The sequence below is a fragment of the Aedes albopictus genome, chromosome 3 (assembly GCF_035046485.1).
Source record: "Aedes albopictus strain Foshan chromosome 3, AalbF5, whole genome shotgun sequence".
Classification (NCBI taxonomy): Eukaryota; Metazoa; Arthropoda; class Insecta; order Diptera; family Culicidae; genus Aedes; species Aedes albopictus.
In genome coordinates, this window is record NC_085138.1 from 204831205 (window position 1) to 204848707 (window position 17503).

A 17503-nucleotide genomic window follows, 5' to 3' on the forward strand; every position below is an offset into this window, starting at 1 on the left:
CCTACTTATGGCTATGGCATTACATTTTTTCACATTCAGTTGTAAAAGGCTTTTTTTACACCACACATAAAACATATTGATTTCCTGTTGAAAAGTGTGCAAGTCTTCATCGTTTACTATTTCTAGGAAAAGTTTCATGTCATCGGCATATATGAGAGCTTTAACTTTTTTAAGAATGAAGGAAATGTCGTTGACGTACAGAATAAATAATAATGGACCCAAATGAGATCCTTGAGGAACTCCAGATGTAACTTGAATAGGTTTAGATTTTACTCCCTTGTATCTAACTATTTGTTGACGATTGGAAAGGTATGACCCGACCCATTTAAGAAGACCTGGACCAAATCCTATTTTTTCTAGTTTAAAAAGCAACATTGGTACGTCAATTCGATCAAAAGCTTTACTGAAGTCTGTATAGAGAACTTCCACATGATTGCCATTGTCCATGGCCGTCAACGAATAATGTATGAATTCGAGCAAGTTTGTACATGTTGAACGTCCTTTGAAAAATCCGTGTTGCGTGTGAGTTATTCTGTTTTTGACCATGTCGAATAAAGTTTTATTGATTATTGCCTCAAAGATCTTGGGAATGCAAGAGATTATAGCTATTCCACGGTAATTACGTACGTCGGATTTTTTGCCACTTTTAAAAATTGGCACTAGAAAAGAGCTTTTCCACGTTTCAGGGAAACTACCTGATTCCAGTGACATGTTATACAGCCAGTATAACGGGGATGTAAGTTCTACTGATACATTTTTTAAGAATACTGGTGGAATCCCATCCGGACCAGCACCTTTGGAGGCATCTAAACTTTTCAATGCATCCGTAATGTCATGTACTTTGATTTGATGAACGTTGATGTCTTTAGATAGCTCAGGAAGAAATGAAAAATATTCACGATCACGATTTTCCTCCGAATGTGTGGTGTAGATTTCTTCAAAGAATGTTGCAAAGAGATTGCAATTTGCTTCAGAATCTACTCCAACTTTTTCGTCAAGGTGCATTTCAGGTGGAAAATTGTCAGATTTTAGTTTAGTTTTAACGTAATTAAAAAAATTCTTCGGGCATGATTTTATTTCCCGCTCAGTTTTTTCGTTATACTCTTCGGATGCAATATCAATGGCATGATTTAATTGATCGCAAATATTTAAATAATTGGATAAGCTTTGATCATTCCTATATTTTTTGTATGCTCTATGTGCTTTCTGTTTTCTGTTCTTCAGGTTTTTAATTTCTCGATTGAACCAAATGGGGTACCTTGAGGTATTATGTCGTCTTCTTTTCTTCAAAGGTATAGTGTCGTGAATTATACCGTATAATATTCTGTAAAATGTTGTAACGGCATCTTCGACATTTTCTTCATTTCTTAATACATTTTGCCAATTCACCAGAGAAATTTGTTGTCGTATATTATCATAACTTGCTGAACGATAATCATGAACTTCTTCAAAATCACATTCTTCAGGTCTATTGTTTACATGCACAATTAGAGAGAATTCAATTGCTGTATGAAATAGTTCATTTTTCCATAAGGGATGCAATGATTCTACAACACAGAAATCTTCATCAATATTCGTCATTAAAAGATCCAAATAGCGATTCTGTTGATTCTTAACATTATTAATATGATTGAGACCAAGACTTGCAGAACTATCGCATATAAATTGCACCGCTTCATTCTCTCCATAAATTGGTAGCAAGATGCTCTCATTGTCAACGTCTGGGATGAAATCGATATCACGTTGATTGAAGTCTCCATAAATATGCACTTTTATTTCGGGGGGAAAATTGCTAATGATATTTTCAGCATTATGATAAAATTTTTCATAGATAACTTTACGAGCATTACCGGGTGGAAAGTACACAGAGACAAAAACATGTGTTTCACCTGCTATGTGCACTTTCACCCATACATGCTCAAACTCTTTAAATTTAGTCGTTTTGATGATATCAGCGTTTAAATTTGTCGAAACAGCAACTAATACTCCACCCCCGGACTTCTTCTCAGACGTTAGGCAATCGCGATCATCTCTGAAAACGTTGTAATTATTTCCGAAAACTTCTTCACTTTTAACAGTCTTATCCCAACTAGTCTCTGTTCCTAGAATAATTGGATAAGGACAAGATAAAACTTTATTATGGATTTCGTGCATCTTAGACGCACTCTTCATACGGTTAAAATTTTGACAGTATACCAAAATTTCTGATTTCAAGTGTGGATAATGTTCAAAAGTTTCAATAATAGTATTGGAGGTTTTTAAGCTCTGTACCTCTTCTTCGTCTGTTACAACACTTGTTAATTCAAAAGTAGAGTCATGATTTGAGATTATGCTTATATTACCATCCGGTTCGTCCTCGTCTGGTTCTGGTGAACGCGTCAGGCTGAGCGAAAACACGATCGCTCACATGAACATGATGAGCAATGCTGGGAAAAGGCGGGACCGCATGACCAATTAGACGTCGATGTGTAGCTCGTTTGTGGGATTTCGTTGTCCACCGGGTATGGGTTTAGCACTTCACCTCTTCGAAATTGGATCCCTCGCAGATTTCCCACTAGAGGGTTGGAGAAGGTTACCTTAGCGGCTGCTAGAAGATCCTTATCCGGAGGGAGCATTTTTCCAACTTTTTGATGACGGTTATTATTATTGTTGTTGAAAACAGCAGGACGGAAGTTGTTACAATCATTTTGGTTGCGAATATTTGGATTGCCGCTATTATTCCATCGATGATTAGTTTTATTCATATTATTTTTATTTTTCTGCACTGCATTTCGCTTGCGTCGTTTCTTAGCTTTGTCGGCTTGCTTCTGCTGTTCCACGCGACGAAGTTGGCGTGCATCGTATTCTGCCCAACTGGCCTTCCATACATTTCGCGCACCAAGCATTCTCCAGCCGCTAGAGTCTGATTCATTTGCTGCTTTGGCGGACATTTCGGCTCCTAGATTTGATGGTGCTGCTGTTGATGGTGACGATGTGGTTCTAATTTCGAGCGAATTAACCGCGCAGGAAAGTTGCTTCAATTCATCAATAATATCGACTGAGATCAAATTTGATTGGCTGTTATTATGCTCTGTACAATGGCCTGCCATATCGATAATAAGGCCGCTGACTTTTTCGAATTCAGAGCAAATATGTTTTAGCTCTCTTGTCAGATCGGAAGTCAGCGCATCAACATAATCCATTATGTTGTTTTTGGTTGCCTGCATCGATATGTCGAACAACGACGTTAAATGATTTTTTATTGCAACGTCGTCATGTTTTCCGTTTTGGATCCGGGCAGTCAGTTCGTTCACCTTAGCAGAGTTATTGGCAATTTCGACAGCGGCGTTGCTTATTTTTGATGTCGTAGCTTCGAAATCGGATTTTAGGTCGTTTAAAAGCGTTTCCATACTCTCGAAGCCTTCATTTATATTGAATTTATTGAGATTGGCGGCAATTTTGTGGTTGGACTCTATCATCAACTTGTTGAGTCTGATGCTTTCCTGCTGTTGGTCGAAGAATTTTTCGAAGTTCACCTCAAGCAAGAAACGCTTTTGGCAATCATTACAGATCGGTAGCATATATTCAAGAATGCTTTGCTCATGATTTCTCTGAGCACCGACGCATGCCGCATGGAATTTTTTTCCGCACGATCCATAGCAATACCACACATGCCTATCGTCACTGACGGTACAAATATTACTCGCGCACGGCATTTTTCACTTACGCAGCTGTTACAAATGACAAAAAAAAATGTTTACGAACGCGCGCGATTTATTCAAAGCGGAGCAAATATGAAACACGTCCGACCTGTACAACGGCTACTTACATTTCCCATCCATTTTTCATCGCACTCTTCGATCCGTCGGATCCACTTCGCGTCGTCATCTGCTTCCATCACGGCAGGCGGGTACTTCTTAATGTTCACACCACCCGGCGTGATCGAGTAATTCACACCGTCGAGAAAGTCCATACCGATCAACACTTGCATGTCGACTGCATTTTGAGGAACCACGTAGAAACGAATGTCAAACAGTTCCTCTTCGATTTCCGCGCTCAACACTACTTCGCCGCAAACGGTTTCCACCTTTCCACCATATCCGCGAACTTTCATGTCAGATCGATCTAGCTTGGCACCATTCTTCTCAATATCCAACCACAAATCCTTTCGCATCAGTGTGATTTCACTTCCCGTATCAACAATAGCAGGTACAACACGACCGAAGATTTTCACACTGACACCCGGCTGCGATTTGTTCACTTTTTCGATCGTGTTTACTTTCGCGTTCTTCTTCTTTGCACTTTGCTCTTCGCTCTTCTTGGTGTACTCTTTTGATAGATGCCCGAAACCGTTACACGAGAAACACTTTGGGCCGTCGCCCCTCTGCGGGCAGTCGTTCGCTACGTGTGTTGGATCACCACAGTTGAAGCAGTGTCGCTTTGCTTCGGGTTTCTCCTTCGGCTTTTTGTCGTCTCCTTTTGGGCGTCGTTCTGGCTTCTGGTTCGAGCGGTCGTCCGATCGGTGTTTCCTATTGGATTTCGCTTGCGCCTTTTCGAACGTCAGAAGCTTTTCCTTCAGCTGTTTGATGGTGCTCGCTTCGTACAGCATCGAGCGATGGTACTCGTCATCCGTCACACCATCGACGATATATTCACAGACACTGGGCTCGTCGAGATCAATTGCCATTGCAATCCGCTGCATCTCGTAGATGTAATCCCTGATCGGTTCGGCCGTCTTCTTCTTACGCGCCGCAAGCTGCCGATGCACGTCGCAGGCTCTCACGAGAGGTGCAAACTCGGCAAACAGCGCTTTCTTCAACTTCGAAAATGTGCCCAGATTACGTTGTGTGAACACAAATCGTCTCGCCGTTCCCGTCAACTTTTTTCGCAGCATAATCAGCTTTTGTTCGTCGGTCCAGTAAGCAGCAGCAGATATTTCCTCGAACTGACGAATCCACACTTTTACGTCTTGGCCTTCCTCAGCACCGAAGGATTCAATGCTGTCTTCGACGTCGCGGAAGGAGTACGGCCGGGAAGCTTTGCTCAACGCCTTTTTGCTCCTCGGTGTTGAGTGCAAAGCTGTGAGGAAAACGTTGTCGTCGTCACTGCTACTGTTCGCATCATCGTTGCTGTGGTGGTCGTCCGCGTCGTCAGATACACCACTCGTACCGCCGTCGTCGTCGGCAGCATCATCGTTTTCGTCGTTCACATCGTTGTTGTTCGGAGCGTCGTCGTTGGAAGCGTTCTCACCGTCACCATGGCCGCCGTCGTGCACCTCGTCGTTGGTGCTCTGACGTTCGTCGTTTGCAGCTGTGTTGGTGTTATGAGCAACGATCCGCTTCGCCAGCTCTGCTTTATTACCTCTTTGTGAAAGGCCCAACTTCTCACACTCGCGCTCTAATCCGACTCTCGTAAATGTGGTACACAAGTTCACTACCGGGTCAGCCATCTTGGCTTTTTCGGATCAACTTTTTCACAACGTTTAATGTCCACTTTTCGCGCAGATTTCACGGAAACTCCATCCCGGTTGAGCCCCCATGTAGAAAGTCTTGGTCGGAGTAAGTGAATAACGCACGAAATAACTTAAAATCGGTTTATTTAACTTTAATTAGAAAGCGGTACATTTAATCACACGGCGCGCGCGAGTTCTCGTTCACAACTGGCTCGTAGCGGAAAAAGTAGTAGTAGAATATACACACTAAAAAGTTTTTCTTTATTCTTCAGGGTAGGGGGATAACCCATTCGCCCCACATATGTTCATGCCCTTTTTGCTTTACAATTGAATTTTAATCAAAAAATCGAATCTAACTTGAGACTTTCATATTTCAACAACTAATTTTCCAATTGAGTTTAAACTTCGCTAGAATGTTTATTACTCATGCTGCTGCAGCATGGCACATACTTTTCTGATATTAAAAACGATATAGGGAGGTGGAACCATCTCGGCAGGGGTCCTATTTTGGGCACTTTTCTGCTATAACTCAACCAATTCTAAACCAATTGACACAATTTTTGGAAAGCAATGAGATACGTATAGTATCTAGCCGTGTACAAAATTTCAAGTCAATTGGTTTGGAATTGACTGAGTTATAGCGAAGAGTGCCCAAAATACCGGCCGCTGCCCAAGTGGTTTGCTACCCTACCATATGTGAACAGTAATCTTAAAAATGCAGTCGCATAACTTGCGAACGTTAGTTTTCACCCAAGGAAGGTTTATGAGGCCAAAAACATGGGAAAATTAAGAGTTTTTGAAAATCGGGTTTCCATACATTTTGAACGGGGACGCGCTTGACTAGGGACTTGAAACGTCAACAAACGCGGTTGGCAAGACAAAGTTTGCCGGGTACAGCTAGTTTTATATATTTCCAATTTTCAGCAATCGTAAAATTTTCTATGAAATAAAACTATTTTTATTCGATTCAAAAATCACTATAATGAAAGATGATGTACTGAACAATGAAGCAAGGGTGGTTAAATTTGAACTACGCGTCTTATTGTTATAACCTTGTGAAGTTGTCCGTTTTATACATAAATGGAACAGTCCTTAAGAGACGAACCAGCCAAGGGCTGAAAGTCTCTTTAATAAAGACAAATCAATCAACAGTCCTTAAAATGCCTATGATTCCAAACAAATTTTAAAACATGTAGGGTGCGGGCTCCGGTTTTGGCCAGTCTAAGGGAAATCATTTTTATAAAAATAACCAATAATCCTATGAAAACAACCAATGTGTCAAATGAAAGGTTTCAATCTATATTTTGAAGGAAAAATGCAGAAATCAAACCAATACTTGATTTTTGAATTAAAAGTGGCACTGGCCAAAATAGAAGCTCTGCCGCAGTTTTGGCCATATTCTTAAGTTTGGTTTCTATTTTGGCCAATCACGTGTATTTCTTATGGGAGTGGCCAAATTAGAAGCACCCTGGCCAAAATAGATATATGGGAGCTAATTTTTTAAGGAAATATATTTTTTTCTTCCAGTTTTTAATCAAAATGTGTGGTTTTCACAGCTGTAATCATCATATTGTATTAGGATCTACTAGTAAAAAATAAATTTACGCCGATTTAGATCGCAACAGGCTTAATAACGCACTATGGCCAAAACTCCGGACTGGCCAAAACTGAAGCTTCTACCCTACTGAGTGAACCTATATCAAATTCCATAAACGAATTTCTCACAACAAACTGCTATATTTTGTAAAAAAAATATTTAAATGAAATATTTTGAAAACTTTCAATGCGGGGTGAAGTTGATCAACCAATGACACAATATTCTAAGATCGGAAAATTATGAAACAAACTTAATTTGATGATTCTGAATCTGAATAAGTTTTTAAAATTCTTACAGCTGGTGTATTTCGTATGTTGAAAAAAGAATAAAGTTTAGTAAGTTACAAAATAACCCATATTAAACACCTAAAGGTAGGCAATTTCTTTAAAAAAAATCGTCTTACTTTCGCATAGTACGCTTTTTTTTAAATAGAACCTACATGTTAACAATAATTTTAACTCAACGCTTATTCAGTAAGCCAACCATTAATTAATAAAATAAGAAGTGTAGATTTAGCTTTAGTTAAAATACAAAAAAAAAAATTAAAAGTGTTTTGTGAGTCATCTGATATACAAGGCGTTGATGGGAGACGATTTTTTGAAAGACAATCTTTTTACCGAATGTTAATACACAGCCAAAAAAGTCGATTTTTTTATTTCACTAATAGTTTTGAAAGTAGAACATTTATACTTGAATCACTAGATTCTGATTTATCGACCGTATTCTATATTTAACTTAATAATTTCATGGCTATATCGGTCTTTTTCTACTCAGAGTATAAGGGAGTAGAAATCAAAGTGGATAATGATAGTATTCGCTAGGTTGCGAACAAGTATGAAAATTTATAGAAGGTGAAATTAGGCAAGTAGGCCATGTATTGAACGAATACATCGAATGTCATCACAAGTTCTATCGATCGATTTGAAAGACTGCATGTTTTAAACCCTCTTTTGACATAACGTCTGGAAAAGCTCACTGACGTAGTGTTAGTTCAAGTCAAAAAATGACCCAAATGCAAAAGGACGGTTAATCAAGGATCATAAAAGTATAAGTACAAGTGTAATATGAAGCATATAAATATAGAGTTAGTTTTGTTGAATTCTGGCCGCCTCTTTGTATGGAGACCGACCAATATACAGTGGGCCAGGACCCAAATTTACGAGGAAAGATTCATTCAGCGCCTTCAAATGGTTTTTTTAGATAAATATGTTCTTCTACAAAGTTGATCCTAATAATGAGGCTCGCTTTTCAATGTACATGAACATTAGGGTGGTCAGAAAAATTGAAAACAAACCTTTTTATTTGCAAGAATATCTAAATACATTTTTCGGCAAAGTTGTAGATCTATCAATTTTGAGCAAGTTTGCTGAAGACAGTTTTTATGATGCTTTAAAGTCGACCGATCTAGAGACATTTTCCTGAATTAGCTTAGGGTAGTGCAAGAAAAACCGGTTTTCTGGCTGACCCTTTATCAGTTTCAGTTTCCCATCAAAGTCGCCCAAGCATCACTTTCCGTTCCGTGCGCGATCGTTAGCTATCGTTTGTTCAATAGTTATGAGCGTTTTTCTTCAAAAATCATAGTATATTCAAAAGGCGATATCACGGGTTGATGCAAAGGTAAAAATATCTTTTTCCAGCATTCAAAAGAAGAAATATTGTTATATAACATATCAAAAATTAGAGAGGTGTTATTTCTGTAACTCTGAAAAATAAAGATAAAAAGTTATCATTTTTTCTAGAAAATCATCAATATCTTTTGAACGAAATGATGTAACAAATTTCTCCGCGCACGAAAATGTGCGTTTTTGAAAGCTCTAAAAGTAGTTAATGAATTGAAAGCTCTACAAGTAGTTTTAATGAGAAATTTGAAACAGAAATCTAGAACGATAAAACTATTTGTTCTAGCGCCACCCTAGAACAGCTATGGCAGATTATGCACGAATACGAATTCCCGGATAAACTGATACGATTGATCAAGGCGACGATGGATCGAGTGATGTGCGTAGTTCGAGTATTAGGGACACTCTCGAGTCCCTTCGAATCTCGCAGAGGGTTACGGCAAGGTGATGGTCTTTCGTGCTTGCTGTTCAACATTGCTTTAGAGAAGAGCGGGGATTAACACGAGTGGAACGATTTTCACGAAGTCCGTTCAGCTGCTTGGTTTCGCTGATGATATTGATATTATTGCTCGCAAATTTGAGACGATGGCGGAAACGTACATCCGACTAAAGAGTGAAGCCAGGCGAATCGGATTAGTCTTTGTAGTCTCCACCTTTGTAGAAGATCATTCATTTTGTAGATTTTTCGGTGCTAGTCTATTTACGGCTGGCTCGCAGGGCCTGACACCAACCCACTAACCCAGTGAGCTGAGCTTACCTTCCCGGAAACTACGGGTTGTTCAGAAGACCATATTTGTTTTTAAAAATTATTTGGAGGCGCTGAATGCATCGCTGAATGCATATTTCCTCGTCCTCAATCACTGTGCAATGTACATTACTAAAAAATCTTTATAGAAACCTGCACGGACAGAAATAGCTTTTATAAAAGTTGTTTTATTTTGATAACGCTACCAAAAGGGAGAAACCATAATAATTTATATCATCACCTTATCTGACGTCATGTCCATGTGTTATGCTGCCTTTTAATTTTTAAAAACACCCTTAGGAAAAGATAGTCAAAAATGCACTGATCCAACATATAAAATCATTCCTAGATGTGATTTGAATATTATTGTGAATGGTGCCAAGGTATTATAAGAAATCCTTCTAAAAGGAAGGTGAAATGCTTTTGATTTCCCGATGAAAATCACAAACTTCTGGTATATCTTGCAAATTATTTTTATTTATTATCATACTCGGTTCTTTTTCTTTTGGCAGGAAAAACTAACTAGCTAGTTGAAAAACCTACATCTTACCACTAAGTGATTATGCATTAAATATGTCACGCTTGGAGGGGGGAAGGGGCGGTTCGTGAAAGTGTGACCCCGTACGAAGAGGGGAGCGGGGGTCAAATATCCCCGCGTACTTAGTGGATGCTCCCGTTTTCTGATACTTTTTCTATCAAACATGTATTTTCAAGAAGAACGAGAAACATATGGAGGCGCATGGTAATTGGTGCCATGGCAGAAAACATGTTCCAACAAAATATTGTTTAGTTGCTGCTAACCCTTTGAATACCTTACAAATGAGACTATTTACTATTGAAAACGACGAAATGGCATCTTACACGCAGAAAAACTTTAAATACTTTAACATCAAAAATATTTTAGGTAAGTTCAAATAAATTGTCAATTTGTTCAGGCCACAAAAATAAAACTGTTTGGAATAAAACGAACGTCACATTTGAAGCAAATGCAATCCATGTTTGAAACAAAAATGCATCTTCTGACAGATTATGTTAGAAATACCGTCAAGGCGCCAGTTACCGTGGGGGCTCCATTCACCATCCACAATCCTTAATCCGGGCCTGTTTATTGTCCCGGTATTTTCTACCTTCTATTATTCTCTGTTAGTTCCGCGTCATACTCTTAAACTTTCTCAAATGTGTTATTGGACTAAAACACAATTTAGTTAATTTTGTGAGCTTACGATATTGCTGTGCACCAGAAATCATATGATGATTAGAGGAACTGTTCATATGCATGAGTTTGCTGTTATAAACCAGTAACAAATTTTGAAAACGACGTATAATCAATGGTGTAGCATTGATTATACGTCGTTTTAAAAATTTGTTACTGAAATGGTATTTGGCACGGTACGTATGAACACGCTTGCTTGACATTTGAATGAAACAATATTTACGAAATAAAAAATCGCCTCTATGGAGACATAGTAAACACGGTACCAGTCGAATGTCAGATGGGTGGGTAAAGGCAGTGGATAACAAGCGATTTTTTTTCATTTTGGTTGCGTACACTCAATTTTTCGCTTGACCCAAACTCACCCCCATTCTTAATGTTAAGACAAAAGTTCGAAAATATTGTATTTTCACATATAAAATCAATTGACAGCCATAAATTTTTGATGCATCAACTAGGTAATAGCTACAGCATATCGCTTAGAAGAAAATTTATGCTATGTTCTTTACGTGACACATTACGAAGGAGAATTTTTTCCAGGAAGATTCGCAGGTGGTTTCATCATATAAGTTTAGCCACTTATGCAACAAAAAACTATTATTACTAAAAATATTATTCTGCATTATGACGCGTGAAAATATGTCTTCTTTCAAATAATACAAAGTTTCCAATAATAATTTGCGATATTTGATAAGATATTAAAAATTTTATGTTTCTCCGTTTTGACCCAATCTCCCCCCCCAGACCCATTGTCACCCCCATCGACGGTACCATTTTAACACTAAAGTGTGTTTACATGGAGCAGTTTTCTGCTCGTTCACTGCATTCATAGTGAATAAACGAAAACTGCGCTAAGGTGATTTAAGCGATAAACTAAATGTAGTAACGTTTTTATTCCACCAAGAAGCAAAAAAATTAACATATCAGGTGTGTAATTTGCATACCGAAGAAAGTTGAACAAGAAAGTACGATTACTCGTACTTTTTAATTGAAACAAAAAGGCACGGTAAATGGGTTCCCTAAAAATCAATGGTCTCCATTCACCGTGCCCCATATTGTCCCATATACCTGGAAAAAATGAAAATTTGAACATTCATTTTTCTAATTAAATCTGGCAAGTTATTACTTGAAATGAATAAAAACGGAGAAAATTCACTTGGCTGGGTTGTTTTGATCATTATTAAACAAAATAGAATAAAATTTCTGACCCACGGTGAATGGGTCCCTACCACGGAATTAGGCGACCTTACTGCCCTCTACTAATTGTACTATATCACCCAATTTTGTAAAATTTTCTGCTTTTGTCGATATTACTTTAATTTTAACCATTAATGAAGGCAATTAACAGCGGTACCAACAATGGTTATAAGATTGATGTCAAATGGCAGCCCTTATTCGTCCCAAATCCTCTTAGATCCACGGTGACCTGTGACTTGACGGTAAAAGTAAATATTTTTGTTTTTTTTGTGGCAGGTCGGCCCTACGGAAATATTTGTTTTTCCATTAAACATATCATTTCCTTCCGTGGAATAACTATCTTTCGTGTTGTACTTCCAATGCCAACATCAAGCGTACATCTATTAAATAACATACGCTCCCGAAAACAACGGGATTTCGTGGAAACTTTTGGTGAACCTTGCCTTTTTGGCAGGAGGAAATCTTGTTTGATGTTGTTGCTGGAACTGTTTTTTATGTTCTCGACGGCGGAGCGGGGGGCTCCTCAATGAGTTTTGTCGAAATCAATATGTGATTGCGTTAATTTTAAAAATTAAAATTTTAGTTTTAAACATTTTATCAGTTTACCGAATAAACATGAATATTTTTGTTTCAAACGAACGAAATTTGTCTCCGTATACCTCACCTTACTCTACTGCTGACGACAACTGAGAGCAGCGTAAGTGCCCCACACAATGCATATGTTGACTTGGGCGTGACAGTAGTTTGACACATTGCCCATGGGAAACCTGTCAAAGAAAAAACGCAAATTCGACGGAATGTACGCTGTGTTCCAGGGTTTATTGTTTGCATCGCATTGAAGTCTCCGGTATCCAGTTAAACGAGGTGCCTACACGAGCTCCACCTAACTGTTGAACAAAAGATTTGAACGATGCAGCAGACGAGAAACACTGCTTTCAACATCGTTATGTGCAAATTTGGATCGCATGATCACATTGTAACTTCAAATTTGTGATCTTCGAGGTCGTGCGGCTAGTGTTACCAAGCATTTAGTCGCATCGTGCTGAGGAGCGTGGGTTCGATTCCCCCGCAGCTGTCAGGAAAAGTTTTCGGCTATACCACTGGGCGTTGCATGCTAGTCCGTTGTCTAGTGTCATGCTTCCTTGAAATTATCTGATTGATTTATCTTTATTTGAGAGACTTTCAGCCCTTGGCTGGTTCGTCTCTTTCTTGAGAATGCTTCCTTGAAAGAGCAAACAGCTTACTGGAAGCATCAAACGTGTCCGTGTCTGTCTTTAAATGGAAAGCAGAAATAAGAGACTGCCCATTTATTACGTAAGAAAATTTTCACGATTTTTCAACACACCCTCCTTCCCTTTTGTATAAACCCTTACGTAGTTGATGGATGGCCCCCAACCATGTTATTTTTTCCTAAACCAATGTTTAGCATTATAAAAATATAAACCATTCCCTAGTAAGCATTAGCACTATATTTCGCCACTTTTGGCTCACAGGGTTACTAAGCGGCCAATATACAGCATTTCTGCTCCTTAATAGCATTATATTCGCCTCCAGGTGAGCTATTGTGCTTCGTGGTTACTTGGGTTATAATTGATAGCAAATATTGTTGATTTAACAAGTTTAACTCGTAAACTACCAAGGGTCCAAAAAAAGTCGGAAGTCCAACTTTGACAAGGCATTTCTCGGCCATTTTTCAACCGATTTCAAAACTTTTTTTTGCGATGGAACCGGACAGGCTTCAAGAACAGCGTCCATCTTTAATAATTCAAAATAGATGCGTCTACCCAAAGTTATAAGGCAAAAGGCACTTCCTAGTTTTTTTGAGATCACATTTTTTGCACACTTTGATCAATAAAATAAAATTTAAAGCGATGACATATGGTTTTGTCGACCCTAAATCATACGTACAGCCAGAGTGAACATGTTTATGAAAAATAAGTGATTTTTCAGTACACTGATATTCTAAATTACTGAAAAAACTGCTAAAATACCTTTTTTTCACATAAACTAAGCAATAAATCAAAATTCAAAGCGGTGACATATAGTTTTTTTGATCTTAATATGTTCGTAGGATTGTACTGGACAATTTTGATTAACAATAAAATAGTTTTAATTACACTCTTATTTTGTTTTACCCGAAGAACTATGAAAATTCCGGATTTTTCACACAAAGTAGCCAACAAAACTAAAATTAAAACGATAACTTGTAGTTTTTTAGCCTTGAATTGTTCTTAGTAGTTTGGGGGAAATACTTGAAGAATAATAGTGATGTTTTCATAACACTCATATTTTGATTTACTCGAAAACCATCGAAGGTAGCACATTTCTCACACAAAGTGGGTAACAAATAAAAATGGCGTTTCAGTTTTTTGCTTTAAAATTATCCGTGAAAGAGTTCAGGACATATTTGATGAACACGTTTTTATGACACTCTTAATTTACTTTACTCAAAAAGTTACGAAAATACCATAATTTTCATACAAAATACTCAATAAACCAAAATTTAAAGCCATAACATTTAGTTTTGGCTTTAAATTTCCTATAGAATGTACTGGACATGACTTTGATAAAATTTTAAAGTTTGCATCACACTAATATTTTGTTTTATTAAAAAATGTACGAACATATCACATTTTTAGACAAAAAAGCCAATAAACCAAACTTTAAATCAATGACATGGAGTCTTTATACTTTGAATTCATCGTAATAGTTTAGTGGATTTATTTTAACAATACTGGTGATGTTTTTATAACACTCATATCTTATTTCACTCGAAATACTAGGAAAATACCGCATTTTTCACACAAAGTTGTCAACAAATAAAAATTGGAGGCAATCAATGTCACGATTTTTTTCGTAATAAAGTAATAGACTTGTTTGATAAACAACAGTGATCTTTCAATGTTACTCGTATTATATGTCACTAAAAATACAGAAATACCATATATCTATAAAAATATAAATCAAAATTTAATGCGATAGTATATAGTTTTTTTGGTATTAAAATGTTCGTAAGAGTGCACTTAATATATTTAATAAATAATAGTGATATTGTCGTCATACTCACACTTACGAAACAGTTAAAAACGAAAAAAAAAAACATATTTTGCTTTCTAGAAACATCTTTGTACATACATGAAATTTGCCGCATCGTATCAAAATCGACAGCATACCGGAAATAGCTGCTAGAGTGCTAGATATATTAGCCCTCTTCTTATTCCTTTAGCACGGTTGAACAGATTCTTTCTTCATTTAATTTGCTTTTCGAATAATCTTCCAGAAGAATCTTCAACTTCTTCACGTAACAACACGCTTCCAGTAAGAACATTCAGCATTTCGGGAAAATATTTGTTTGACACTTCCTACTACAAAGAAGTAGTAGTAGATGCTTATATTCGAAAGAAATAAACACTAGACAAACTTTTGAAAACTAACAGATGGGACGGCCTCGAGATGAAAATATCTCAACTAAAGACACATAACCTAACTTCAACTTTGGAAAACTTGTTTTATTCATACCAGTAAAGTTCGTAACTTTTTTTTCATTTGTACGGGATTTCCGTGTATTTTTTAGTAATTGCTACTTCATGATCAGGAGACGCAAATGGATGTCGACAATTTCGTCTCAAGAGTACTGGAACTCATATAATTTGGTGAGCTTGTTTCTGTATATTCTTAATTGTGCCTATAAACATTGACCAATCATATTCTTTGAACCTTCCATTAACACCCGTGACCCCTAGGCCTGAGAGAAACTACGTCAATCTTGAAATATAGTCAGTGATTATCCCCAAATATCTGTGCTTTGGTAACGGACGGGAAGAAAGCAAATCTCATAACAGCGAAGAGTTAGCATTGTTAAAATTCACAAATTACAACAAATTCAAAAGATTTCCCTGTTAAATAAAATTCCCCGAGGATTTCCGGTTTCCTCAGTATTTTTTTCAGGTTATATATAGTGTCTGGGACCATTTGGGCAAGAGCACCTATTTTGGGCACTTGCTGCTATAACTCAGTCAATTTCAAACCGATTGACTTGAATTTTTGAACATAGCTAGATACTGCGCCTTCCTGATCGTGTTTCAAAAATCAAGTCAATCGGTTCAAAATTGACTGAGTTATAGCAGCAAGTGCCCAAAATTAGGTGCTCCTGCCCAAATGGTCCCAGACCCTAACCTGGAACTGGTACAAAAAAAATCAAGAATACAATTCTGCACCATGCTGAGGGTGACGGGTTCGATTCCCGGTCGGTCCAGGATCTTTTCGTAAAGGAAATTTCCTTGACTTGGGCATAGAGTATCTTCGTGCCTGCCACACGATATACACATGCAAAATGATCATTGGCAGAGGAAGCTCTCAGTTAATAACTGTGGAAGTGCTCATAGAACACTAAGCTGAGAAGCAGGCTTTGTCCCGGTGAGGACGTTACGCCAAGAAGAGGAGGAGAGGACAATTCTGCATGTTTTCGCTTTGAATTTTGGATTATTGGCTATTTTGTGTGAACATTTTTTTGGGCACATTCGTGATTTTTTTAGTTGAACAAAATGTGAGTGTAATGGAAACACCAAAATTTTATCAAATGCATCCCTGGTACATTCTAATGGAAAATTAAAAGCCAATCAACTATATGTTATTGCTTAAAAATTTTGTAAAATATATTAAGAGTGTCATGAAAACTTCACTATTGTTTAGCAAATACGTCCAGTATTCTTTCACGAATAATTTAAAAGCAAAAAAAAACACATGTATTGAATTCAATTTTTATTTGTTTACTACTTTGTGTGAAAATGTGGTATTTTTCTAGTATTTCGAGCGAAATAAATTATGAGTGTAATATAACATCACTACCCACTCAACTACTACGATAAATTCAAAGTATTAAAACTACATGTCATTGATTTAAAGTTTGGCTTATTGGCTTTTTTGTCTAAAAATGTGATATTCCTGTACATTTTTTGATAAAACAAAATATTAGTGTAATGTTAACTTCAAATCTTATCAAAATCATGTCCAGTGCATCCTATTGGAAATTTAAGGCCAAAAAACTACATCTTATGGCTTTAAATTTTGGATAATTGACTATTTTGTATGAAAATTATGGTATTTTTGTAATTTTTTGAGTAAAATAAATTAAGAGTGTCATAAAAACGTGACTATTGTTCATCAAGTATGTCCTGAACTCTTTCACGGAAAATTTCAAGGCAAAAAACTGCAATGAATTGTAAGCTATTTTTATTTGTCAACCACTTTGTGTGAGAAATGTGGAACTTTCGATGGTTTTTGAGTAAATCAAAATATGAGTGTTATGAAAACATCACTATTATTCTTCAAGTATGTCTCCCAAACTACTAAGAACAATTCAAGGCTAAAAAACTACAAGTTATCGTTTTAATTTTAGTTTTGTTGACTACTTTGTGTAAAAAATATGGAATTTTCGTAGTTCTCCGGGTAAAACAAAATAAGAGTGCAATTAAAACATTTTTATTGTTCATCAAAAATGTCCAGTACAATCCTACGAACAATTTAAGACCAAAAACTATTTGTCATCGCTTTGAATTTTGATTTATTACTTATTTTATGTGAAAAATAGGGTATTTTAGCAGTTTTTCAGTAAAATAAAATATTAGTGTACTGAAAAATCACTTATTTTGCATAAACATGCTCACTCCGACTGTACGCATGATTAAGGGTCGAAAAAACC

At 37.1% G+C, this 17503-nt stretch overlaps 1 protein-coding gene across 1 annotated transcript in view; it reads right to left on the minus strand.

Annotated features, from left to right (window-relative positions):
- LOC109416616 (uncharacterized) overlaps positions 1 to 17503 on the minus strand; it is a 93738-nt gene that overhangs the window by 35648 nt on the left and 40587 nt on the right. The window lies entirely within an intron of this gene.